The 22,003-nt window shown below is 62.9% G+C and overlaps 6 non-coding genes across 6 annotated transcripts; all 6 read right to left on the reverse strand.

Moving 5' to 3' along the window:
* Nucleotides 1–1,627: 1,627 nt before the first annotated feature.
* On the reverse strand, nt 1,628–1,746 carry LOC142863929 (5S ribosomal RNA). Its single transcript, XR_012914594.1, has one exon. It is a non-coding gene; the product is annotated as a 5S ribosomal RNA (ribosomal RNA).
* Nucleotides 1,747–5,509: 3,763 nt separating this feature from the next.
* Nucleotides 5,510–5,628, reverse strand: LOC142863917 (5S ribosomal RNA). Its single transcript, XR_012914582.1, has one exon. It is a non-coding gene; the product is annotated as a 5S ribosomal RNA (ribosomal RNA).
* Nucleotides 5,629–9,401: 3,773 nt separating this feature from the next.
* LOC142863918 (5S ribosomal RNA) lies at nt 9,402–9,520 on the reverse strand. The gene has a single exon (XR_012914583.1). It is a non-coding gene; the product is annotated as a 5S ribosomal RNA (ribosomal RNA).
* Nucleotides 9,521–13,286: 3,766 nt separating this feature from the next.
* LOC142863919 (5S ribosomal RNA) lies at nt 13,287–13,405 on the reverse strand. Its single transcript, XR_012914584.1, has one exon. It is a non-coding gene; the product is annotated as a 5S ribosomal RNA (ribosomal RNA).
* Nucleotides 13,406–17,171: 3,766 nt separating this feature from the next.
* LOC142863930 (5S ribosomal RNA) lies at nt 17,172–17,290 on the reverse strand. The gene has a single exon (XR_012914595.1). It is a non-coding gene; the product is annotated as a 5S ribosomal RNA (ribosomal RNA).
* A 3,760-nt stretch (nt 17,291–21,050) lies between these two features.
* LOC142863920 (5S ribosomal RNA) lies at nt 21,051–21,169 on the reverse strand. Its single transcript, XR_012914585.1, has one exon. It is a non-coding gene; the product is annotated as a 5S ribosomal RNA (ribosomal RNA).
* Nucleotides 21,170–22,003: the final 834 nt, after the last annotated feature.

The following is a 22,003-nucleotide window of genomic DNA, read 5'->3' on the forward strand; positions in this document are numbered from 1 at the left end:
GCCCAGGCGACGGAGGAGCCGGTCAGGCAGGGGCCGAGGACGGTGAGAGGCCGGGCGGGCGGGAAGGAGCATGTCAGGCAGGGGCAGAGGACGGTGACAGGCCGGGCGGGGAGGAGCCGGTCAGGCGGGGGCCCAGGACAGTGACGGGCCTGGCCGGGGAGGAGTGCCTCAGGCAGGGGCAGAGGAGACGGGGGCTGGGTAAGGGTTAGGGTGACAGTTAGGGCACAATTCACAATCGCAAAGACGTGGAAGCCACCCGAGTGCCCATCCATCCAGGAGTGCATGAATAAAATGTGGCGCGTGGACACCACGGAGTGCCATTCGGCTGTGAGGAGCAGCGGTGAGAGGGCGTCTCTCGTGTTCTCCTGGCCAGAGCTGGAACCCGTTCCAGTAAGCCAGGTATCCCAAGAATGGACACACGAGCACCACGTGAGCGCGCTCACCAGCAAATTGGTACGAACGGATGGACGCCTAAGTGGACAGAGAGGAGTCACCTTCATCGGGTGGGTGTCGGGCGGGTGGGGGGAGGGGAGGGGCATACACATCCATTAGGCATGGGGTGGGTGCGCACCGACTGGGGGATGGGCGCACTTGAAGCTCTGACCCGAGGGGGGAGGCTTGGAGAGGGCAAGGCACCCGACCTTAACATTGGTACCCCCACAATACGCTGGAACAACATGAGAGGTATATGAATAAGAACACGGGGGGGGGGGGCCGGGCGCGGTGGCTCACGCCTGTAATCCTAGCTCTCTGGGAGGCCGAGGCGGGCGGATTGCTCCAGGTCAGGAGTTCGAAACCAGCCTGAGCAAGAGCGAGACCCCGTCTCTACTAAAAATAGAAAGAAATTAATTGGCCAACTAATATATATAGAAAAACACAGCCGGGCGTGGTGGTGCATGCCTGTAGTCCCAACTACTCGGGAGGCTGAGGCAGCAGGATTGCTTGAGCCCGGAGATTGAGGTTGCTGTGAGCTAGGCTGACGCCATGGCACTCACTCTAGCCTGGGCAGCAAAACGAGACTCTGTCTCAAAAAAAAAAAAAAAAAAGAACACAGGGGGGAGGCCGGCACGGGCAACACATGTCACCTGAATACTTGTACTCCCATCATCTGCTTGAAGAGAGAGAGAAAAGAAACTGCAATCATAGAGGTAAGAGACACTTTTTAAAAATAATGAATCCGAAGAGAAAAGTAAAAGGAGGCCTGTGGAGCAGGTCTGGGTGTGACTCCGGATCCCCCAACATCAGGTGCCACCACCAAAGATTCCTGCGTGTAGCCCATAGAACCCCAAAAGCAACGGGACGAGTTCTGGTCACATACTCCCTCAAAATGACATCCTGGCCTTCTTCTGGAACTCCCTCCCCTCTCAGACTCTCAAGGTTTCCTCCAGCGTGTCGGTTCCCACAGAGCAGACCTTTGGTCTGAGACCTGACAGTCCAGATGCCACGCATGCTGCCGCGTGGCGGCGGTGTCGCGGCTTGGGACAAGAGGAGGCCCCACGGTGCGGGCTGGGGCGCCAGGCACCGCGCGGGCGCTGAGAGTGGGGGTGACCCGCACCCCGGGCCGCCGCCGCGCTCCCAGAAAGGGGACAGAACAAGAGGCAAAAAAAAAAAAAAAAAAAAAAGCAGCAGCCTGTGGCACCCGGTATTCCCAGGGGGTCTCCCATCCAAGTACTAACCAGGCCCGACCCTGCTTAGCTTCCGAGACCAGACGAGATCGGGGGCGTTCAGGGTGGTGTGGCCCTAGACGGCGGCGGAGGGCGCCCCTGCCCCGCTCGAGAAGCCGAGCCTCTCTGGGCTTCCCCGCCGCCGCCTCCCGCCCCAGGCCCCGCGCCGGGCCGGGCCGGTTGAGTTCGCAGGGACGGGGGTGATGGGCGGGGCGGGGCGGGGCGGGGCGGGGGGCTGTCTCTCTATACACACACACACACTCACACTCACTCACACTCACACAAGATGCGCCTCCACGGCTGGACTCGCCAAGGTGGAGCCCTCCCAGCCCCCCTCGTCTCCTCGCCCGGCCTCCTTCACCTACCCGCTGCCCACCCCCAGCGCGTCGCTGCCTCCCGCTGACTGCGCACGCGCGGGACGCTCGCCCTTTGACCCCAGCCAGGGGCCGCCCTCCCCCACAACCCCTTTCAGCTGCGCCCCCCCCTCGCCCTGTGGGTGGGCTGCCGCCTATTCCCCCGGGCCAGGGCTGGGGCACAGCCAGTGTATGGGGCGTCTCTCTCTGGGGATGTGTCCCATGGGTGGGGTGGGGTGGCGTGGTTTGGGGGGCGCTGAAGAAATCAGTCCCCTCCATCTCCTACCTCTGGAAAACGCCCAAGCCCGTGGAGAACTGCCGGCACCGCTTCGTGGGGGCCGGGACCCTCCTCCGTGTCCTCCTGTGGCCCAGTCCAAGGGGCCTGGGCCTGGCCGGGGCTGCATTGGACCCCGACCACCCTGGCGTGTGGACTCGCTAAAAATCGGCCATTAGATATTGGATTCCAGCTTCCTGGAGGTCATTTCACTAATGAGTGCACCGGAAAGAGTTTCCTAATCCATCTGTGAGGGTGGCAACTGAAAGAGAATTTGAAAGCTGACAGAATAGGCGAGGGAAGGCATAGGAGATTTCCACACCCAGCAAGGAAGACTTTCCCGAAATGGAAGAAAGAAACGAGCAAACAGAGACACCGGTAGCCCGCCCGGAAAAGAGTCTGCCCCTGAGAGAAAGCACCCTGACCAGGTTCACCCGTGGGTGGGTGGGTGGCGAGCTAGCGGCATTCAGAAGAGCGAGGCCCGCAGTCTGTGCGGAAGACACCTGCGCTCGGGTGTGTGTGGCGGCGCGATTCACAAGCAGCTCTAGACGTTAAACCAAGGAGAAGCCAGGGAGTTCCCAACGCCCCAGGTGTCCTCAGCCCACGACTGGCTGCTGTGGGAATGCGAAGCCCGGCTCCTGGTCTCAGAGCGGGGTTCCCAGGAGGATCAGGCTGAAGCTGGGACTCGGCCTCAAAGTGTCCCCTCGCATGGCCACCCCCTTCCCCTTCCTGCTCCTCTACTCCTGGTGCCCCTCCATCCAGGGGCCAGACCTTAAAGAGTCACCGCAAGAGAATCCTGGTCCCAAAGGAGCCTTCTGGGGGACCGGTGCTGAGAGAGGTTGTGGGCATGGCCCGCTGGGGCTCTGCCCGACCCAGGGCTGAGAGATGCCACCTCCCAGCTCTGGGTCCCTGCAGGAAGTGTTGGCAAGCACAGGGCCGGTCCTCCAAAGGCCCAGGTGCAGGGAGCCCAGGCCAAGCAGCCTGTGGAAGAAGCCACTTGCCGTGCCACCCCGGGAACAGGACTGCAGGCCCCGGCCCTTCCCACGTCCTCCTCCTCCTCCTCCTCCTCCTCCCCCCCGGCCCCCCCCCACAGGGCACAGGACTCAGAGACACCTCAGACTCTTGCTACCCAAAGTGCAAAGGGCATCAGTTGCTCCTCCAACCCCCCCGCCCAGCAGACCACGTTGTCCAGCCAGCCCCCGGGCCTCCCTGGGGTGCCCAGCACAAAAGTGCAGACACCCACCGGACCCTCAATCTCAGTTTTCGGATGTTTTTGCCACTCTAAGGACCCGCAGGCCAGCTGGGCCTTCGGGCAGGACAGAGAGCCCCGGAATCCGACGTGGAGAGCTGCGTGTACGTCCCCATCAGGAGGCGGTCCCCACCTCCGCGGCTCTCCCCTTGCGGGGAGCGGCAGCCCAGCCGGCAGCCGCAGGGCCTCAGGGAAGACACCAGGCTGGGCCCCCGCGGCACAGCGGGGGCACGTCCCCCGCACTCACGCGACTTAGGGACGGCTGCTGGAGACTGCTGCGGCCACCCTGCTGCCGGGTTTCTGGAGGGCTTCCTGGAAGCAGCGTCCACACCAAGCCCTTGGAAGGCCCAGGCGACGGAGGAGCCGGTCAGGCAGGGGCCGAGGACGGTGAGAGGCCGGGCGGGCGGGAAGGAGCATGTCAGGCAGGGGCAGAGGACGGTGACAGGCCGGGCGGGGAGGAGCCGGTCAGGCGGGGGCCCAGGACAGTGACGGGCCTGGCCGGGGAGGAGTGCCTCAGGCAGGGGCAGAGGAGACGGGGGCTGGGTAAGGGTTAGGGTGACAGTTAGGGCACAATTCACAATCGCAAAGACGTGGAAGCCACCCGAGTGCCCATCCATCCAGGAGTGCATGAATAAAATGTGGCGCGTGGACACCACGGAGTGCCATTCGGCTGTGAGGAGCAGCGGTGAGAGGGCGTCTCTCGTGTTCTCCTGGCCAGAGCTGGAACCCGTTCCAGTAAGCCAGGTATCCCAAGAATGGACACACGAGCACCACGTGAGCGCGCTCACCAGCAAATTGGTACGAACGGATGGACGCCTAAGTGGACAGAGAGGAGTCACCTTCATCGGGTGGGTGTCGGGCGGGTGGGGGGAGGGGAGGGGCATACACATCCATTAGGCATGGGGTGGGTGCGCACCGACTGGGGGATGGGCGCACTTGAAGCTCTGACCCGAGGGGGGAGGCTTGGAGAGGGCAAGGCACCCGACCTTAACATTGGTACCCCCACAATACGCTGGAACAACATGAGAGGTATATGAATAAGAACACAGGGGGGGGGGCCGGGCGCGGTGGCTCACGCCTGTAATCCTAGCTCTCTGGGAGGCCGAGGCGGGCGGATTGCTCCAGGTCAGGAGTTCGAAACCAGCCTGAGCAAGAGCGAGACCCCGTCTCTACTAAAAATAGAAAGAAATTAATTGGCCAACTAATATATATAGAAAAACACAGCCGGGCGTGGTGGTGCATGCCTGTAGTCCCAACTACTCGGGAGGCTGAGGCAGCAGGATTGCTTGAGCCCGGAGATTGAGGTTGCTGTGAGCTAGGCTGACGCCATGGCACTCACTCTAGCCTGGGCAGCAAAACGAGACTCTGTCTCAAAAAAAAAAAAAAAAAAGAACACAGGGGGGAGGGGGGCACGGGCAACACATGTCACCTGAATACTTGTACTCCCATCATCTGCTTGAAGAGAGAGAGAAAAGAAACTGCAATCATAGAGGTAAGAGACACTTTTTAAAAATAATGAATCCGAAGTGAAAAGTAAAAGGAGGCCTGTGGAGCAGGTCTGGGTGTGACTCCGGATCCCCCAACATCAGGTGCCACCACCAAAGATTCCTGCGTGTAGCCCATAGAACCCCAAAAGCAACGGGACGAGTTCTGGTCACATACTCCCTCAAAATGACATCCTGGCCTTCTTCTGGAACTCCCTCCCCTCTCAGACTCTCAAGGTTTCCTCCAGCGTGTCGGTTCCCACAGAGCAGACCTTTGGTCTGAGACCTGACAGTCCAGATGCCACGCATGCTGCCGCGTGGCGGCGGTGTCGCGGCTTGGGACAAGAGGAGGCCCCACGGTGCGGGCTGGGGCGCCAGGCACCGCGCGGGCGCTGAGAGTGGGGGTGACCCGCACCCCGGGCCGCCGCCGCGCTCCCAGAAAGGGGACAGAACAAGAGGCAAAAAAAAAAAAAAAAAAAAGCAGCAGCCTGTGGCACCCGGTATTCCCAGGCGGTCTCCCATCCAAGTACTAACCAGGCCCGACCCTGCTTAGCTTCCGAGACCAGACGAGATCGGGGGCGTTCAGGGTGGTGTGGCCCTAGACGGCGGCGGAGGGCGCCCCTGCCCCGCTCGAGAAGCCGAGCCTCTCTGGGCTTCCCCGCCGCCGCCTCCCGCCCCAGGCCCCGCGCCGGGCCGGGCCGGTTGAGTTCGCAGGGACGGGGGTGATGGGCGGGGCGGGGCGGGGCGGGGCGGGGCGGGGGGCTGTCTCTCTATACACACACACACACTCACACTCACTCACACTCACACAAGATGCGCCTCCACGGCTGGACTCGCCAAGGTGGAGCCCTCCCAGCCCCCCTCGTCTCCTCGCCCGGCCTCCTTCACCTACCCGCTGCCCACCCCCAGCGCGTCGCTGCCTCCCGCTGACTGCGCACGCCCGGGACGCTCGCCCTTTGACCCCAGCCAGGGGCCGCCCTCCCCCACAACCCCTTTCAGCTGCGCCCCCCCCTCGCCCTGTGGGTGGGCTGCCGCCTATTCCCCCGGGCCAGGGCTGGGGCACAGCCAGTGTATGGGGCGTCTCTCTCTGGGGATGTGTCCCATGGGTGGGGTGGGGTGGCGTGGTTTGGGGGGCGCTGAAGAAATCAGTCCCCTCCATCTCCTACCTCTGGAAAACGCCCAAGCCCGTGGAGAACTGCCGGCACCGCTTCGTGGGGGCCGGGACCCTCCTCCGTGTCCTCCTGTGGCCCAGTCCAAGGGGCCTGGGCCTGGCCGGGGCTGCATTGGACCCCGACCACCCTGGCGTGTGGACTCGCTAAAAATCGGCCATTAGATATTGGATTCCAGCTTCCTGGAGGTCATTTCACTAATGAGTGCACCGGAAAGAGTTTCCTAATCCATCTGTGAGGGTGGCAACTGAAAGAGAATTTGAAAGCTGACAGAATAGGCGAGGGAAGGCATAGGAGATTTCCACACCCAGCAAGGAAGACTTTCCCGAAATGGAAGAAAGAAACGAGCAAACAGAGACACCGGTAGCCCGCCCGGAAAAGAGTCTGCCCCTGAGAGAAAGCACCCTGACCAGGTTCACCCGTGGGTGGGTGGGTGGCGAGCTAGCGGCATTCAGAAGAGCGAGGCCCGCAGTCTGTGCGGAAGACACCTGCGCTCGGGTGTGTGTGGCGGCGCGATTCACAAGCAGCTCTAGACGTTAAACCAAGGAGAAGCCAGGGAGTTCCCAACGCCCCAGGTGTCCTCAGCCCACGACTGGCTGCTGTGGGAATGCGAAGCCCGGCTCCTGGTCTCAGAGCGGGGTTCCCAGGAGGATCAGGCTGAAGCTGGGACTCGGCCTCAAAGTGTCCCCTCGCATGGCCACCCCCTTCCCCTTCCTGCTCCTCTACTCCTGGTGCCCCTCCATCCAGGGGCCAGACCTTAAAGAGTCACCGCAAGAGAATCCTGGTCCCAAAGGAGCCTTCTGGGGGACCGGTGCTGAGAGAGGTTGTGGGCATGGCCCGCTGGGGCTCTGCCCGACCCAGGGCTGAGAGATGCCACCTCCCAGCTCTGGGTCCCTGCAGGAAGTGTTGGCAAGCACAGGGCCGGTCCTCCAAAGGCCCAGGTGCAGGGAGCCCAGGCCAAGCAGCCTGTGGAAGAAGCCACTTGCCGTGCCACCCCGGGAACAGGACTGCAGGCCCTGGCCCTTCCCACGTCCTCCTCCTCCTCCTCCTCCTCCTCCTCCCCCCCGGCCCCCCCCCACAGGGCACAGGGCTCAGAGACACCTCAGACTCTTGCTACCCAAAGTGCAAAGGGCATCAGTTGCTCCTCCAACCCCCCCGCCCAGCAGACCACGTTGTCCAGCCAGCCCCCGGGCCTCCCTGGGGTGCCCAGCACAAAAGTGCAGACACCCACCGGACCCTCAATCTCAGTTTTCGGATGTTTTTGCCACTCTAAGGACCCGCAGGCCAGCTGGGCCTTCGGGCAGGACAGAGAGCCCCGGAATCCGACGTGGAGAGCTGCGTGTACGTCCCCATCAGGAGGCGGTCCCCACCTCCGCGGCTCTCCCCTTGCGGGGAGCGGCAGCCCAGCCGGCAGCCGCAGGGCCTCAGGGAAGACACCAGGCTGGGCCCCCGCGGCACAGCGGGGGCACGTCCCCCGCACTCACGCGACTTAGGGACGGCTGCTGGAGACTGCTGCGGCCACCCTGCTGCCGGGTTTCTGGAGGGCTTCCTGGAAGCAGCGTCCACACCAAGCCCTTGGAAGGCCCAGGCGACGGAGGAGCCGGTCAGGCAGGGGCCGAGGACGGTGAGAGGCCGGGCGGGCGGGAAGGAGCATGTCAGGCAGGGGCAGAGGACGGTGACAGGCCGGGCGGGGAGGAGCCGGTCAGGCGGGGGCCCAGGACAGTGACGGGCCTGGCCGGGGAGGAGTGCCTCAGGCAGGGGCAGAGGAGACGGGGGCTGGGTAAGGGTTAGGGTGACAGTTAGGGCACAATTCACAATCGCAAAGACGTGGAAGCCACCCGAGTGCCCATCCATCCAGGAGTGCATGAATAAAATGTGGCGCGTGGACACCACGGAGTGCCATTCGGCTGTGAGGAGCAGCGGTGAGAGGGCGTCTCTCGTGTTCTCCTGGCCAGAGCTGGAACCCGTTCCAGTAAGCCAGGTATCCCAAGAATGGACACACGAGCACCACGTGAGCGCGCTCACCAGCAAATTGGTACGAACGGATGGACGCCTAAGTGGACAGAGAGGAGTCACCTTCATCGGGTGGGTGTCGGGCGGGTGGGGGGAGGGGAGGGGCATACACATCCATTAGGCATGGGGTGGGTGCGCACCGACTGGGGGATGGGCGCACTTGAAGCTCTGACCCGAGGGGGGAGGCTTGGAGAGGGCAAGGCACCCGACCTTAACATTGGTACCCCCACAATACACTGGAACAACATGAGAGGTATATGAATAAGAACACGGGGGGGGGGGGCCGGGCGCGGTGGCTCACGCCTGTAATCCTAGCTCTCTGGGAGGCCGAGGCGGGCGGATTGCTCCAGGTCAGGAGTTCGAAACCAGCCTGAGCAAGAGCGAGACCCCGTCTCTACTAAAAATAGAAAGAAATTAATTGGCCAACTAATATATATAGAAAAACACAGCCGGGCGTGGTGGTGCATGCCTGTAGTCCCAACTACTCGGGAGGCTGAGGCAGCAGGATTGCTTGAGCCCGGAGATTGAGGTTGCTGTGAGCTAGGCTGACGCCATGGCACTCACTCTAGCCTGGGCAGCAAAACGAGACTCTGTCTCAAAAAAAAAAAAAAAAAGAACACAGGGGGGAGGCCGGCACGGGCAACACATGTCACCTGAATACTTGTACTCCCATCATCTGCTTGAAGAGAGAGAGAAAAGAAACTGCAATCATAGAGGTAAGAGACACTTTTTAAAAATAATGAATCCGAAGAGAAAAGTAAAAGGAGGCCTGTGGAGCAGGTCTGGGTGTGACTCCGGATCCCCCAACATCAGGTGCCACCACCAAAGATTCCTGCGTGTAGCCCATAGAACCCCAAAAGCAACGGGACGAGTTCTGGTCACATACTCCCTCAAAATGACATCCTGGCCTTCTTCTGGAACTCCCTCCCCTCTCAGACTCTCAAGGTTTCCTCCAGCGTGTCGGTTCCCACAGAGCAGACCTTTGGTCTGAGACCTGACAGTCCAGATGCCACGCATGCTGCCGCGTGGCGGCGGTGTCGCGGCTTGGGACAAGAGGAGGCCCCACGGTGCGGGCTGGGGCGCCAGGCACCGCGCGGGCGCTGAGAGTGGGGGTGACCCGCACCCCGGGCCGCCGCCGCGCTCCCAGAAAGGGGACAGAACAAGAGGCAAAAAAAAAAAAAAAAAAAAAAGCAGCAGCCTGTGGCACCCGGTATTCCCAGGCGGTCTCCCATCCAAGTACTAACCAGGCCCGACCCTGCTTAGCTTCCGAGACCAGACGAGATCGGGGGCGTTCAGGGTGGTGTGGCCCTAGACGGCGGCGGAGGGCGCCCCTGCCCCGCTCGAGAAGCCGAGCCTCTCTGGGCTTCCCCGCCGCCGCCTCCCGCCCCAGGCCCCGCGCCGGGCCGGGCCGGTTGAGTTCGCAGGGACGGGGGTGATGGGCGGGGCGGGGCGGGGCGGGGCGGGGGGCTGTCTCTCTATACACACACACACACTCACACTCACTCACACTCACACAAGATGCGCCTCCACGGCTGGACTCGCCAAGGTGGAGCCCTCCCAGCCCCCCTCGTCTCCTCGCCCGGCCTCCTTCACCTACCCGCTGCCCACCCCCAGCGCGTCGCTGCCTCCCGCTGACTGCGCACGCGCGGGACGCTCGCCCTTTGACCCCAGCCAGGGGCCGCCCTCCCCCACAACCCCTTTCAGCTGCGCCCCCCCCTCGCCCTGTGGGTGGGCTGCCGCCTATTCCCCCGGGCCAGGGCTGGGGCACAGCCAGTGTATGGGGCGTCTCTCTCTGGGGATGTGTCCCATGGGTGGGGTGGGGTGGCGTGGTTTGGGGGGCGCTGAAGAAATCAGTCCCCTCCATCTCCTACCTCTGGAAAACGCCCAAGCCCGTGGAGAACTGCCGGCACCGCTTCGTGGGGGCCGGGACCCTCCTCCGTGTCCTCCTGTGGCCCAGTCCAAGGGGCCTGGGCCTGGCCGGGGCTGCATTGGACCCCGACCACCCTGGCGTGTGGACTCGCTAAAAATCGGCCATTAGATATTGGATTCCAGCTTCCTGGAGGTCATTTCACTAATGAGTGCACCGGAAAGAGTTTCCTAATCCATCTGTGAGGGTGGCAACTGAAAGAGAATTTGAAAGCTGACAGAATAGGCGAGGGAAGGCATAGGAGATTTCCACACCCAGCAAGGAAGACTTTCCCGAAATGGAAGAAAGAAACGAGCAAACAGAGACACCGGTAGCCCGCCCGGAAAAGAGTCTGCCCCTGAGAGAAAGCACCCTGACCAGGTTCACCCGTGGGTGGGTGGGTGGCGAGCTAGCGGCATTCAGAAGAGCGAGGCCCGCAGTCTGTGTGGAAGACACCTGCGCTCGGGTGTGTGTGGCGGCGCGATTCACAAGCAGCTCTAGACGTTAAACCAAGGAGAAGCCAGGGAGTTCCCAACGCCCCAGGTGTCCTCAGCCCACGACTGGCTGCTGTGGGAATGCGAAGCCCGGCTCCTGGTCTCAGAGCGGGGTTCCCAGGAGGATCAGGCTGAAGCTGGGACTCGGCCTCAAAGTGTCCCCTCGCATGGCCACCCCCTTCCCCTTCCTGCTCCTCTACTCCTGGTGCCCCTCCATCCAGGGGCCAGACCTTAAAGAGTCACCGCAAGAGAATCCTGGTCCCAAAGGAGCCTTCTGGGGGACCGGTGCTGAGAGAGGTTGTGGGCATGGCCCGCTGGGGCTCTGCCCGACCCAGGGCTGAGAGATGCCACCTCCCAGCTCTGGGTCCCTGCAGGAAGTGTTGGCAAGCACAGGGCCGGTCCTCCAAAGGCCCAGGTGCAGGGAGCCCAGGCCAAGCAGCCTGTGGAAGAAGCCACTTGCCGTGCCACCCCGGGAACAGGACTGCAGGCCCCGGCCCTTCCCACGTCCTCCTCCTCCTCCTCCTCCTCCTCCCCCCCGGCCCCCCCCCACAGGGCACAGGGCTCAGAGACACCTCAGACTCTTGCTACCCAAAGTGCAAAGGGCATCAGTTGCTCCTCCAACCCCCCCGCCCAGCAGACCACGTTGTCCAGCCAGCCCCCGGGCCTCCCTGGGGTGCCCAGCACAAAAGTGCAGACACCCACCGGACCCTCAATCTCAGTTTTCGGATGTTTTTGCCACTCTAAGGACCCGCAGGCCAGCTGGGCCTTCGGGCAGGACAGAGAGCCCCGGAATCCGACGTGGAGAGCTGCGTGTACGTCCCCATCAGGAGGCGGTCCCCACCTCCGCGGCTCTCCCCTTGCGGGGAGCGGCAGCCCAGCCGGCAGCCGCAGGGCCTCAGGGAAGACACCAGGCTGGGCCCCCGCGGCACAGCGGGGGCACGTCCCCCGCACTCACGCGACTTAGGGACGGCTGCTGGAGACTGCTGCGGCCACCCTGCTGCCGGGTTTCTGGAGGGCTTCCTGGAAGCAGCGTCCACACCAAGCCCTTGGAAGGCCCAGGCGACGGAGGAGCCGGTCAGGCAGGGGCCGAGGACGGTGAGAGGCCGGGCGGGCGGGAAGGAGCATGTCAGGCAGGGGCAGAGGACGGTGACAGGCCGGGCGGGGAGGAGCCGGTCAGGCGGGGGCCCAGGACAGTGACGGGCCTGGCCGGGGAGGAGTGCCTCAGGCAGGGGCAGAGGAGACGGGGGCTGGGTAAGGGTTAGGGTGACAGTTAGGGCACAATTCACAATCGCAAAGACGTGGAAGCCACCCGAGTGCCCATCCATCCAGGAGTGCATGAATAAAATGTGGCGCGTGGACACCACGGAGTGCCATTCGGCTGTGAGGAGCAGCGGTGAGAGGGCGTCTCTCGTGTTCTCCTGGCCAGAGCTGGAACCCGTTCCAGTAAGCCAGGTATCCCAAGAATGGACACACGAGCACCACGTGAGCGCGCTCACCAGCAAATTGGTACGAACGGATGGACGCCTAAGTGGACAGAGAGGAGTCACCTTCATCGGGTGGGTGTCGGGCGGGTGGGGGGAGGGGAGGGGCATACACATCCATTAGGCATGGGGTGGGTGCGCACCGACTGGGGGATGGGCGCACTTGAAGCTCTGACCCGAGGGGGGAGGCTTGGAGAGGGCAAGGCACCCGACCTTAACATTGGTACCCCCACAATACGCTGGAACAACATGAGAGGTATATGAATAAGAACACAGGGGGGGGGGGGCCGGGCGCGGTGGCTCACGCCTGTAATCCTAGCTCTCTGGGAGGCCGAGGCGGGCGGATTGCTCCAGGTCAGGAGTTCGAAACCAGCCTGAGCAAGAGCGAGACCCCGTCTCTACTAAAAATAGAAAGAAATTAATTGGCCAACTAATATATATAGAAAAACACAGCCGGGCGTGGTGGTGCATGCCTGTAGTCCCAACTACTCGGGAGGCTGAGGCAGCAGGATTGCTTGAGCCCGGAGATTGAGGTTGCTGTGAGCTAGGCTGACGCCATGGCACTCACTCTAGCCTGGGCAGCAAAACGAGACTCTGTCTCAAAAAAAAAAAAAAAAAAGAACACAGGGGGGAGGCCGGCACGGGCAACACATGTCACCTGAATACTTGTACTCCCATCATCTGCTTGAAGAGAGAGAGAAAAGAAACTGCAATCATAGAGGTAAGAGACACTTTTTAAAAATAATGAATCCGAAGAGAAAAGTAAAAGGAGGCCTGTGGAGCAGGTCTGGGTGTGACTCCGGATCCCCCAACATCAGGTGCCACCACCAAAGATTCCTGCGTGTAGCCCATAGAACCCCAAAAGCAACGGGACGAGTTCTGGTCACATACTCCCTCAAAATGACATCCTGGCCTTCTTCTGGAACTCCCTCCCCTCTCAGACTCTCAAGGTTTCCTCCAGCGTGTCGGTTCCCACAGAGCAGACCTTTGGTCTGAGACCTGACAGTCCAGATGCCACGCATGCTGCCGCGTGGCGGCGGTGTCGCGGCTTGGGACAAGAGGAGGCCCCACGGTGCGGGCTGGGGCGCCAGGCACCGCGCGGGCGCTGAGAGTGGGGGTGACCCGCACCCCGGGCCGCCGCCGCGCTCCCAGAAAGGGGACAGAACAAGAGGCAAAAAAAAAAAAAAAAAAAAAGCAGCAGCCTGTGGCACCCGGTATTCCCAGGCGGTCTCCCATCCAAGTACTAACCAGGCCCGACCCTGCTTAGCTTCCGAGACCAGACGAGATCGGGGGCGTTCAGGGTGGTGTGGCCCTAGACGGCGGCGGAGGGCGCCCCTGCCCCGCTCGAGAAGCCGAGCCTCTCTGGGCTTCCCCGCCGCCGCCTCCCGCCCCAGGCCCCGCGCCGGGCCGGGCCGGTTGAGTTCGCAGGGACGGGGGTGATGGGCGGGGCGGGGCGGGGCGGGGCGGGGGGCTGTCTCTCTATACACACACACACTCACACTCACTCACACTCACACAAGATGCGCCTCCACGGCTGGACTCGCCAAGGTGGAGCCCTCCCAGCCCCCCTCGTCTCCTCGCCCGGCCTCCTTCACCTACCCGCTGCCCACCCCCAGCGCGTCGCTGCCTCCCGCTGACTGCGCACGCCCGGGACGCTCGCCCTTTGACCCCAGCCAGGGGCCGCCCTCCCCCACAACCCCTTTCAGCTGCGCCCCCCCCTCGCCCTGTGGGTGGGCTGCCGCCTATTCCCCCGGGCCAGGGCTGGGGCACAGCCAGTGTATGGGGCGTCTCTCTCTGGGGATGTGTCCCATGGGTGGGGTGGGGTGGCGTGGTTTGGGGGGCGCTGAAGAAATCAGTCCCCTCCATCTCCTACCTCTGGAAAACGCCCAAGCCCGTGGAGAACTGCCGGCACCGCTTCGTGGGGGCCGGGACCCTCCTCCGTGTCCTCCTGTGGCCCAGTCCAAGGGGCCTGGGCCTGGCCGGGGCTGCATTGGACCCCGACCACCCTGGCGTGTGGACTCGCTAAAAATCGGCCATTAGATATTGGATTCCAGCTTCCTGGAGGTCATTTCACTAATGAGTGCACCGGAAAGAGTTTCCTAATCCATCTGTGAGGGTGGCAACTGAAAGAGAATTTGAAAGCTGACAGAATAGGCGAGGGAAGGCATAGGAGATTTCCACACCCAGCAAGGAAGACTTTCCCGAAATGGAAAAAAGAAACGAGCAAACAGAGACACCGGTAGCCCGCCCGGAAAAGAGTCTGCCCCTGAGAGAAAGCACCCTGACCAGGTTCACCCGTGGGTGGGTGGGTGGCGAGCTAGCGGCATTCAGAAGAGCGAGGCCCGCAGTCTGTGCGGAAGACACCTGCGCTCGGGTGTGTGTGGCGGCGCGATTCACAAGCAGCTCTAGACGTTAAACCAAGGAGAAGCCAGGGAGTTCCCAACGCCCCAGGTGTCCTCAGCCCACGACTGGCTGCTGTGGGAATGCGAAGCCCGGCTCCTGGTCTCAGAGCGGGGTTCCCAGGAGGATCAGGCTGAAGCTGGGACTCGGCCTCAAAGTGTCCCCTCGCATGGCCACCCCCTTCCCCTTCCTGCTCCTCTACTCCTGGTGCCCCTCCATCCAGGGGCCAGACCTTAAAGAGTCACCGCAAGAGAATCCTGGTCCCAAAGGAGCCTTCTGGGGGACCGGTGCTGAGAGAGGTTGTGGGCATGGCCCGCTGGGGCTCTGCCCGACCCAGGGCTGAGAGATGCCACCTCCCAGCTCTGGGTCCCTGCAGGAAGTGTTGGCAAGCACAGGGCCGGTCCTCCAAAGGCCCAGGTGCAGGGAGCCCAGGCCAAGCAGCCTGTGGAAGAAGCCACTTGCCGTGCCACCCCGGGAACAGGACTGCAGGCCCTGGCCCTTCCCACGTCCTCCTCCTCCTCCTCCTCCTCCTCCTCCCCCCCGGCCCCCCCCCACAGGGCACAGGGCTCAGAGACACCTCAGACTCTTGCTACCCAAAGTGCAAAGGGCATCAGTTGCTCCTCCAACCCCCCCGCCCAGCAGACCACGTTGTCCAGCCAGCCCCCGGGCCTCCCTGGGGTGCCCAGCACAAAAGTGCAGACACCCACCGGACCCTCAATCTCAGTTTTCGGATGTTTTTGCCACTCTAAGGACCCGCAGGCCAGCTGGGCCTTCGGGCAGGACAGAGAGCCCCGGAATCCGACGTGGAGAGCTGCGTGTACGTCCCCATCAGGAGGCGGTCCCCACCTCCGCGGCTCTCCCCTTGCGGGGAGCGGCAGCCCAGCCGGCAGCCGCAGGGCCTCAGGGAAGACACCAGGCTGGGCCCCCGCGGCACAGCGGGGGCACGTCCCCCGCACTCACGCGACTTAGGGACGGCTGCTGGAGACTGCTGCGGCCACCCTGCTGCCGGGTTTCTGGAGGGCTTCCTGGAAGCAGCGTCCACACCAAGCCCTTGGAAGGCCCAGGCGACGGAGGAGCCGGTCAGGCAGGGGCCGAGGACGGTGAGAGGCCGGGCGGGCGGGAAGGAGCATGTCAGGCAGGGGCAGAGGACGGTGACAGGCCGGGCGGGGAGGAGCCGGTCAGGCGGGGGCCCAGGACAGTGACGGGCCTGGCCGGGGAGGAGTGCCTCAGGCAGGGGCAGAGGAGACGGGGGCTGGGTAAGGGTTAGGGTGACAGTTAGGGCACAATTCACAATCGCAAAGACGTGGAAGCCACCCGAGTGCCCATCCATCCAGGAGTGCATGAATAAAATGTGGCGCGTGGACACCACGGAGTGCCATTCGGCTGTGAGGAGCAGCGGTGAGAGGGCGTCTCTCGTGTTCTCCTGGCCAGAGCTGGAACCCGTTCCAGTAAGCCAGGTATCCCAAGAATGGACACACGAGCACCACGTGAGCGCGCTCACCAGCAAATTGGTACGAACGGATGGACGCCTAAGTGGACAGAGAGGAGTCACCTTCATCGGGTGGGTGTCGGGCGGGTGGGGGGAGGGGAGGGGCATACACATCCATTAGGCATGGGGTGGGTGCGCACCGACTGGGGGATGGGCGCACTTGAAGCTCTGACCCGAGGGGGGAGGCTTGGAGAGGGCAAGGCACCCGACCTTAACATTGGTACCCCCACAATACGCTGGAACAACATGAGAGGTATATGAATAAGAACACAGGGGGGGGGGGCCGGGCGCGGTGGCTCACGCCTGTAATCCTAGCTCTCTGGGAGGCCGAGGCGGGCGGATTGCTCCAGGTCAGGAGTTCGAAACCAGCCTGAGCAAGAGCGAGACCCCGTCTCTACTAAAAATAGAAAGAAATTAATTGGCCAACTAATATATATAGAAAAACACAGCCGGGCGTGGTGGTGCATGCCTGTAGTCCCAACTACTCGGGAGGCTGAGGCAGCAGGATTGCTTGAGCCCGGAGATTGAGGTTGCTGTGAGCTAGGCTGACGCCATGGCACTCACTCTAGCCTGGGCAGCAAAACGAGACTCTGTCTCAAAAAAAAAAAAAAAAAGAACACAGGGGGGAGGCCGGCACGGGCAACACATGTCACCTGAATACTTGTACTCCCATCATCTGCTTGAAGAGAGAGAGAAAAGAAACTGCAATCATAGAGGTAAGAGACACTTTTTAAAAATAATGAATCCGAAGAGAAAAGTAAAAGGAGGCCTGTGGAGCAGGTCTGGGTGTGACTCCGGATCCCCCAACATCAGGTGCCACCACCAAAGATTCCTGCGTGTAGCCCATAGAACCCCAAAAGCAACGGGACGAGTTCTGGTCACATACTCCCTCAAAATGACATCCTGGCCTTCTTCTGGAACTCCCTCCCCTCTCAGACTCTCAAGGTTTCCTCCAGCGTGTCGGTTCCCACAGAGCAGACCTTTGGTCTGAGACCTGACAGTCCAGATGCCACGCATGCTGCCGCGTGGCGGCGGTGTCGCGGCTTGGGACAAGAGGAGGCCCCACGGTGCGGGCTGGGGCGCCAGGCACCGCGCGGGCGCTGAGAGTGGGGGTGACCCGCACCCCGGGCCGCCGCCGCGCTCCCAGAAAGGGGACAGAACAAGAGGCAAAAAAAAAAAAAAAAAAAAAAGCAGCAGCCTGTGGCACCCGGTATTCCCAGGGGGTCTCCCATCCAAGTACTAACCAGGCCCGACCCTGCTTAGCTTCCGAGACCAGACGAGATCGGGGGCGTTCAGGGTGGTGTGGCCCTAGACGGCGGCGGAGGGCGCCCCTGCCCCGCTCGAGAAGCCGAGCCTCTCTGGGCTTCCCCGCCGCCGCCTCCCGCCCCAGGCCCCGCGCCGGGCCGGGCCGGTTGAGTTCGCAGGGACGGGGGTGATGGGCGGGGCGGGGCGGGGCGGGGCGGGGGGCTGTCTCTCTATACACACACACACACACTCACACTCACTCACACTCACACAAGATGCGCCTCCACGGCTGGACTCGCCAAGGTGGAGCCCTCCCAGCCCCCCTCGTCTCCTCGCCCGGCCTCCTTCACCTACCCGCTGCCCACCCCCAGCGCGTCGCTGCCTCCCGCTGACTGCGCACGCCCGGGACGCTCGCCCTTTGACCCCAGCCAGGGGCCGCCCTCCCCCACAACCCCTTTCAGCTGCGCCCCCCCCTCGCCCTGTGGGTGGGCTGCCGCCTATTCCCCCGGGCCAGGGCTGGGGCACAGCCAGTGTATGGGGCGTCTCTCTCTGGGGATGTGTCCCATGGGTGGGGTGGGGTGGCGTGGTTTGGGGGGCGCTGAAGAAATCAGTCCCCTCCATCTCCTACCTCTGGAAAACGCCCAAGCCCGTGGAGAACTGCCGGCACCGCTTCGTGGGGGCCGGGACCCTCCTCCGTGTCCTCCTGTGGCCCAGTCCAAGGGGCCTGGGCCTGGCCGGGGCTGCATTGGACCCCGACCACCCTGGCGTGTGGACTCGCTAAAAATCGGCCATTAGATATTGGATTCCAGCTTCCTGGAGGTCATTTCACTAATGAGTGCACCGGAAAGAGTTTCCTAATCCATCTGTGAGGGTGGCAACTGAAAGAGAATTTGAAAGCTGACAGAATAGGCGAGGGAAGGCATAGGAGATTTCCACACCCAGCAAGGAAGACTTTCCCGAAATGGAAGAAAGAAACGAGCAAACAGAGACACCGGTAGCCCGCCCGGAAAAGAGTCTGCCCCTGAGAGAAAGCACCCTGACCAGGTTCACCCGTGGGTGGGTGGGTGGCGAGCTAGCGGCATTCAGAAGAGCGAGGCCCGCAGTCTGTGTGGAAGACACCTGCGCTCGGGTGTGTGTGGCGGCGCGATTCACAAGCAGCTCTAGACGTTAAACCAAGGAGAAGCCAGGGAGTTCCCAACGCCCCAGGTGTCCTCAGCCCACGACTGGCTGCTGTGGGAATGCGAAGCCCGGCTCCTGGTCTCAGAGCGGGGTTCCCAGGAGGATCAGGCTGAAGCTGGGACTCGGCCTCAAAGTGTCCCCTCGCATGGCCACCCCCTTCCCCTTCCTGCTCCTCTACTCCTGGTGCCCCTCCATCCAGGGGCCAGACCTTAAAGAGTCACCGCAAGAGAATCCTGGTCCCAAAGGAGCCTTCTGGGGGACCGGTGCTGAGAGAGGTTGTGGGCATGGCCCGCTGGGGCTCTGCCCGACCCAGGGCTGAGAGATGCCACCTCCCAGCTCTGGGTCCCTGCAGGAAGTGTTGGCAAGCACAGGGCCGGTCCTCCAAAGGCCCAGGTGCAGGGAGCCCAGGCCAAGCAGCCTGTGGAAGAAGCCACTTGCCGTGCCACCCCGGGAACAGGACTGCAGGCCCCGGCCCTTCCCACGTCCTCCTCCTCCTCCTCCTCCTCCTCCCCCCCGGCCCCCCCCCACAGGGCACAGGGCTCAGAGACACCTCAGACTCTTGCTACCCAAAGTGCAAAGGGCATCAGTTGCTCCTCCAACCCCCCCGCCCAGCAGACCACGTTGTCCAGCCAGCCCCCGGGCCTCCCTGGGGTGCCCAGCACAAAAGTGCAGACACCCACCGGACCCTCAATCTCAGTTTTCGGATGTTTTTGCCACTCTAAGGACCCGCAGGCCAGCTGGGCCTTCGGGCAGGACAGAGAGCCCCGGAATCCGACGTGGAGAGCTGCGTGTACGTCCCCATCAGGAGGCGGTCCCCACCTCCGCGGCTCTCCCCTTGCGGGGAGCGGCAGCCCAGCCGGCAGCCGCAGGGCCTCAGGGAAGACACCAGGCTGGGCCCCCGCGGCACAGCGGGGGCACGTCCCCCGCACTCACGCGACTTAGGGACGGCTGCTGGAGACTGCTGCGGCCACCCTGCTGCCGGGTTTCTGGAGGGCTTCCTGGAAGCAGCGTCCACACCAAGCCCTTGGAAGGCCCAGGCGACGGAGGAGCCGGTCAGGCAGGGGCCGAGGATGGTGAGAGGCCGGGCGGGCGGGAAGGAGCATGTCAGGCAGGGGCAGAGGACGGTGACAGGCCGGGCGGGGAGGAGCCGGTCAGGCGGGGGCCCAGGACAGTGACGGGCCTGGCCGGGGAGGAGTGCCTCAGGCAGGGGCAGAGGAGACGGGGGCTGGGTAAGGGTTAGGGTGACAGGGCACAATTCACAATCGCAAAGACGTGGAAGCCACCCGAGTGCCCATCCATCCAGGAGTGCATGAATAAAATGTGGCGCGTGGACACCACGGAGTGCCATTCGGCTGTGAGGAGCAGCGGTGAGAGGGCGTCTCTCGTGTTCTCCTGGCCAGAGCTGGAACCCGTTCCAGTAAGCCAGGTATCCCAAGAATGGACACACGAGCACCACGTGAGCGCGCTCACCAGCAAATTGGTACGAACGGATGGACGCCTAAGTGGACAGAGAGGAGTCACCTTCATCGGGTGGGTGTCGGGCGGGTGGGGGGAGGGGAGGGGCATACACATCCATTAGGCATGGGGTGGGTGCGCACCGACTGGGGGATGGGCGCACTTGAAGCTCTGACCCGAGGGGGGAGGCTTGGAGAGGGCAAGGCACCCGACCTTAACATTGGTACCCCCACAATACGCTGGAACAACATGAGAGGTATATGAATAAGAACACAGGGGGGGGGGCCGGGCGCGGTGGCTCACGCCTGTAATCCTAGCTCTCTGGGAGGCCGAGGCGGGCGGATTGCTCCAGGTCAGGAGTTCGAAACCAGCCTGAGCAAGAGCGAGACCCCGTCTCTACTAAAAATAGAAAGAAATTAATTGGCCAACTAATATATATAGAAAAACACAGCCGGGCGTGGTGGTGCATGCCTGTAGTCCCAACTACTCGGGAGGCTGAGGCAGCAGGATTGCTTGAGCCCGGAGATTGAGGTTGCTGTGAGCTAGGCTGACGCCATGGCACTCACTCTAGCCTGGGCAGCAAAACGAGACTCTGTCTCAAAAAAAAAAAAAAAAAGAACACAGGGGGGAGGGGGGCACGGGCAACACATGTCACCTGAATACTTGTACTCCCATCATCTGCTTGAAGAGAGAGAGAAAAGAAACTGCAATCATAGAGGTAAGAGACACTTTTTAAAAATAATGAATCCGAAGTGAAAAGTAAAAGGAGGCCTGTGGAGCAGGTCTGGGTGTGACTCCGGATCCCCCAACATCAGGTGCCACCACCAAAGATTCCTGCGTGTAGCCCATAGAACCCCAAAAGCAACGGGACGAGTTCTGGTCACATACTCCCTCAAAATGACATCCTGGCCTTCTTCTGGAACTCCCTCCCCTCTCAGACTCTCAAGGTTTCCTCCAGCGTGTCGGTTCCCACAGAGCAGACCTTTGGTCTGAGACCTGACAGTCCAGATGCCACGCATGCTGCCGCGTGGCGGCGGTGTCGCGGCTTGGGACAAGAGGAGGCCCCACGGTGCGGGCTGGGGCGCCAGGCACCGCGCGGGCGCTGAGAGTGGGGGTGACCCGCACCCCGGGCCGCCGCCGCGCTCCCAGAAAGGGGACAGAACAAGAGGCAAAAAAAAAAAAAAAAAAAAGCAGCAGCCTGTGGCACCCGGTATTCCCAGGCGGTCTCCCATCCAAGTACTAACCAGGCCCGACCCTGCTTAGCTTCCGAGACCAGACGAGATCGGGGGCGTTCAGGGTGGTGTGGCCCTAGACGGCGGCGGAGGGCGCCCCTGCCCCGCTCGAGAAGCCGAGCCTCTCTGGGCTTCCCCGCCGCCGCCTCCCGCCCCAGGCCCCGCGCCGGGCCGGGCCGGTTGAGTTCGCAGGGACGGGGGTGATGGGCGGGGCGGGGCGGGGCGGGGCGGGGCGGGGGGCTGTCTCTCTATACACACACACACACTCACACTCACTCACACTCACACAAGATGCGCCTCCACGGCTGGACTCGCCAAGGTGGAGCCCTCCCAGCCCCCCTCGTCTCCTCGCCCGGCCTCCTTCACCTACCCGCTGCCCACCCCCAGCGCGTCGCTGCCTCCCGCTGACTGCGCACGCCCGGGACGCTCGCCCTTTGACCCCAGCCAGGGGCCGCCCTCCCCCACAACCCCTTTCAGCTGCGCCCCCCCCTCGCCCTGTGGGTGGGCTGCCGCCTATTCCCCCGGGCCAGGGCTGGGGCACAGCCAGTGTATGGGGCGTCTCTCTCTGGGGATGTGTCCCATGGGTGGGGTGGGGTGGCGTGGTTTGGGGGGCGCTGAAGAAATCAGTCCCCTCCATCTCCTACCTCTGGAAAACGCCCAAGCCCGTGGAGAACTGCCGGCACCGCTTCGTGGGGGCCGGGACCCTCCTCCGTGTCCTCCTGTGGCCCAGTCCAAGGGGCCTGGGCCTGGCCGGGGCTGCATTGGACCCCGACCACCCTGGCGTGTGGACTCGCTAAAAATCGGCCATTAGATATTGGATTCCAGCTTCCTGGAGGTCATTTCACTAATGAGTGCACCGGAAAGAGTTTCCTAATCCATCTGTGAGGGTGGCAACTGAAAGAGAATTTGAAAGCTG

Source organism: Microcebus murinus, chromosome 23 (genome assembly GCF_040939455.1).
Source record: "Microcebus murinus isolate Inina chromosome 23, M.murinus_Inina_mat1.0, whole genome shotgun sequence".
In the NCBI taxonomy this organism is placed as follows: Eukaryota; Metazoa; Chordata; class Mammalia; order Primates; family Cheirogaleidae; genus Microcebus; species Microcebus murinus.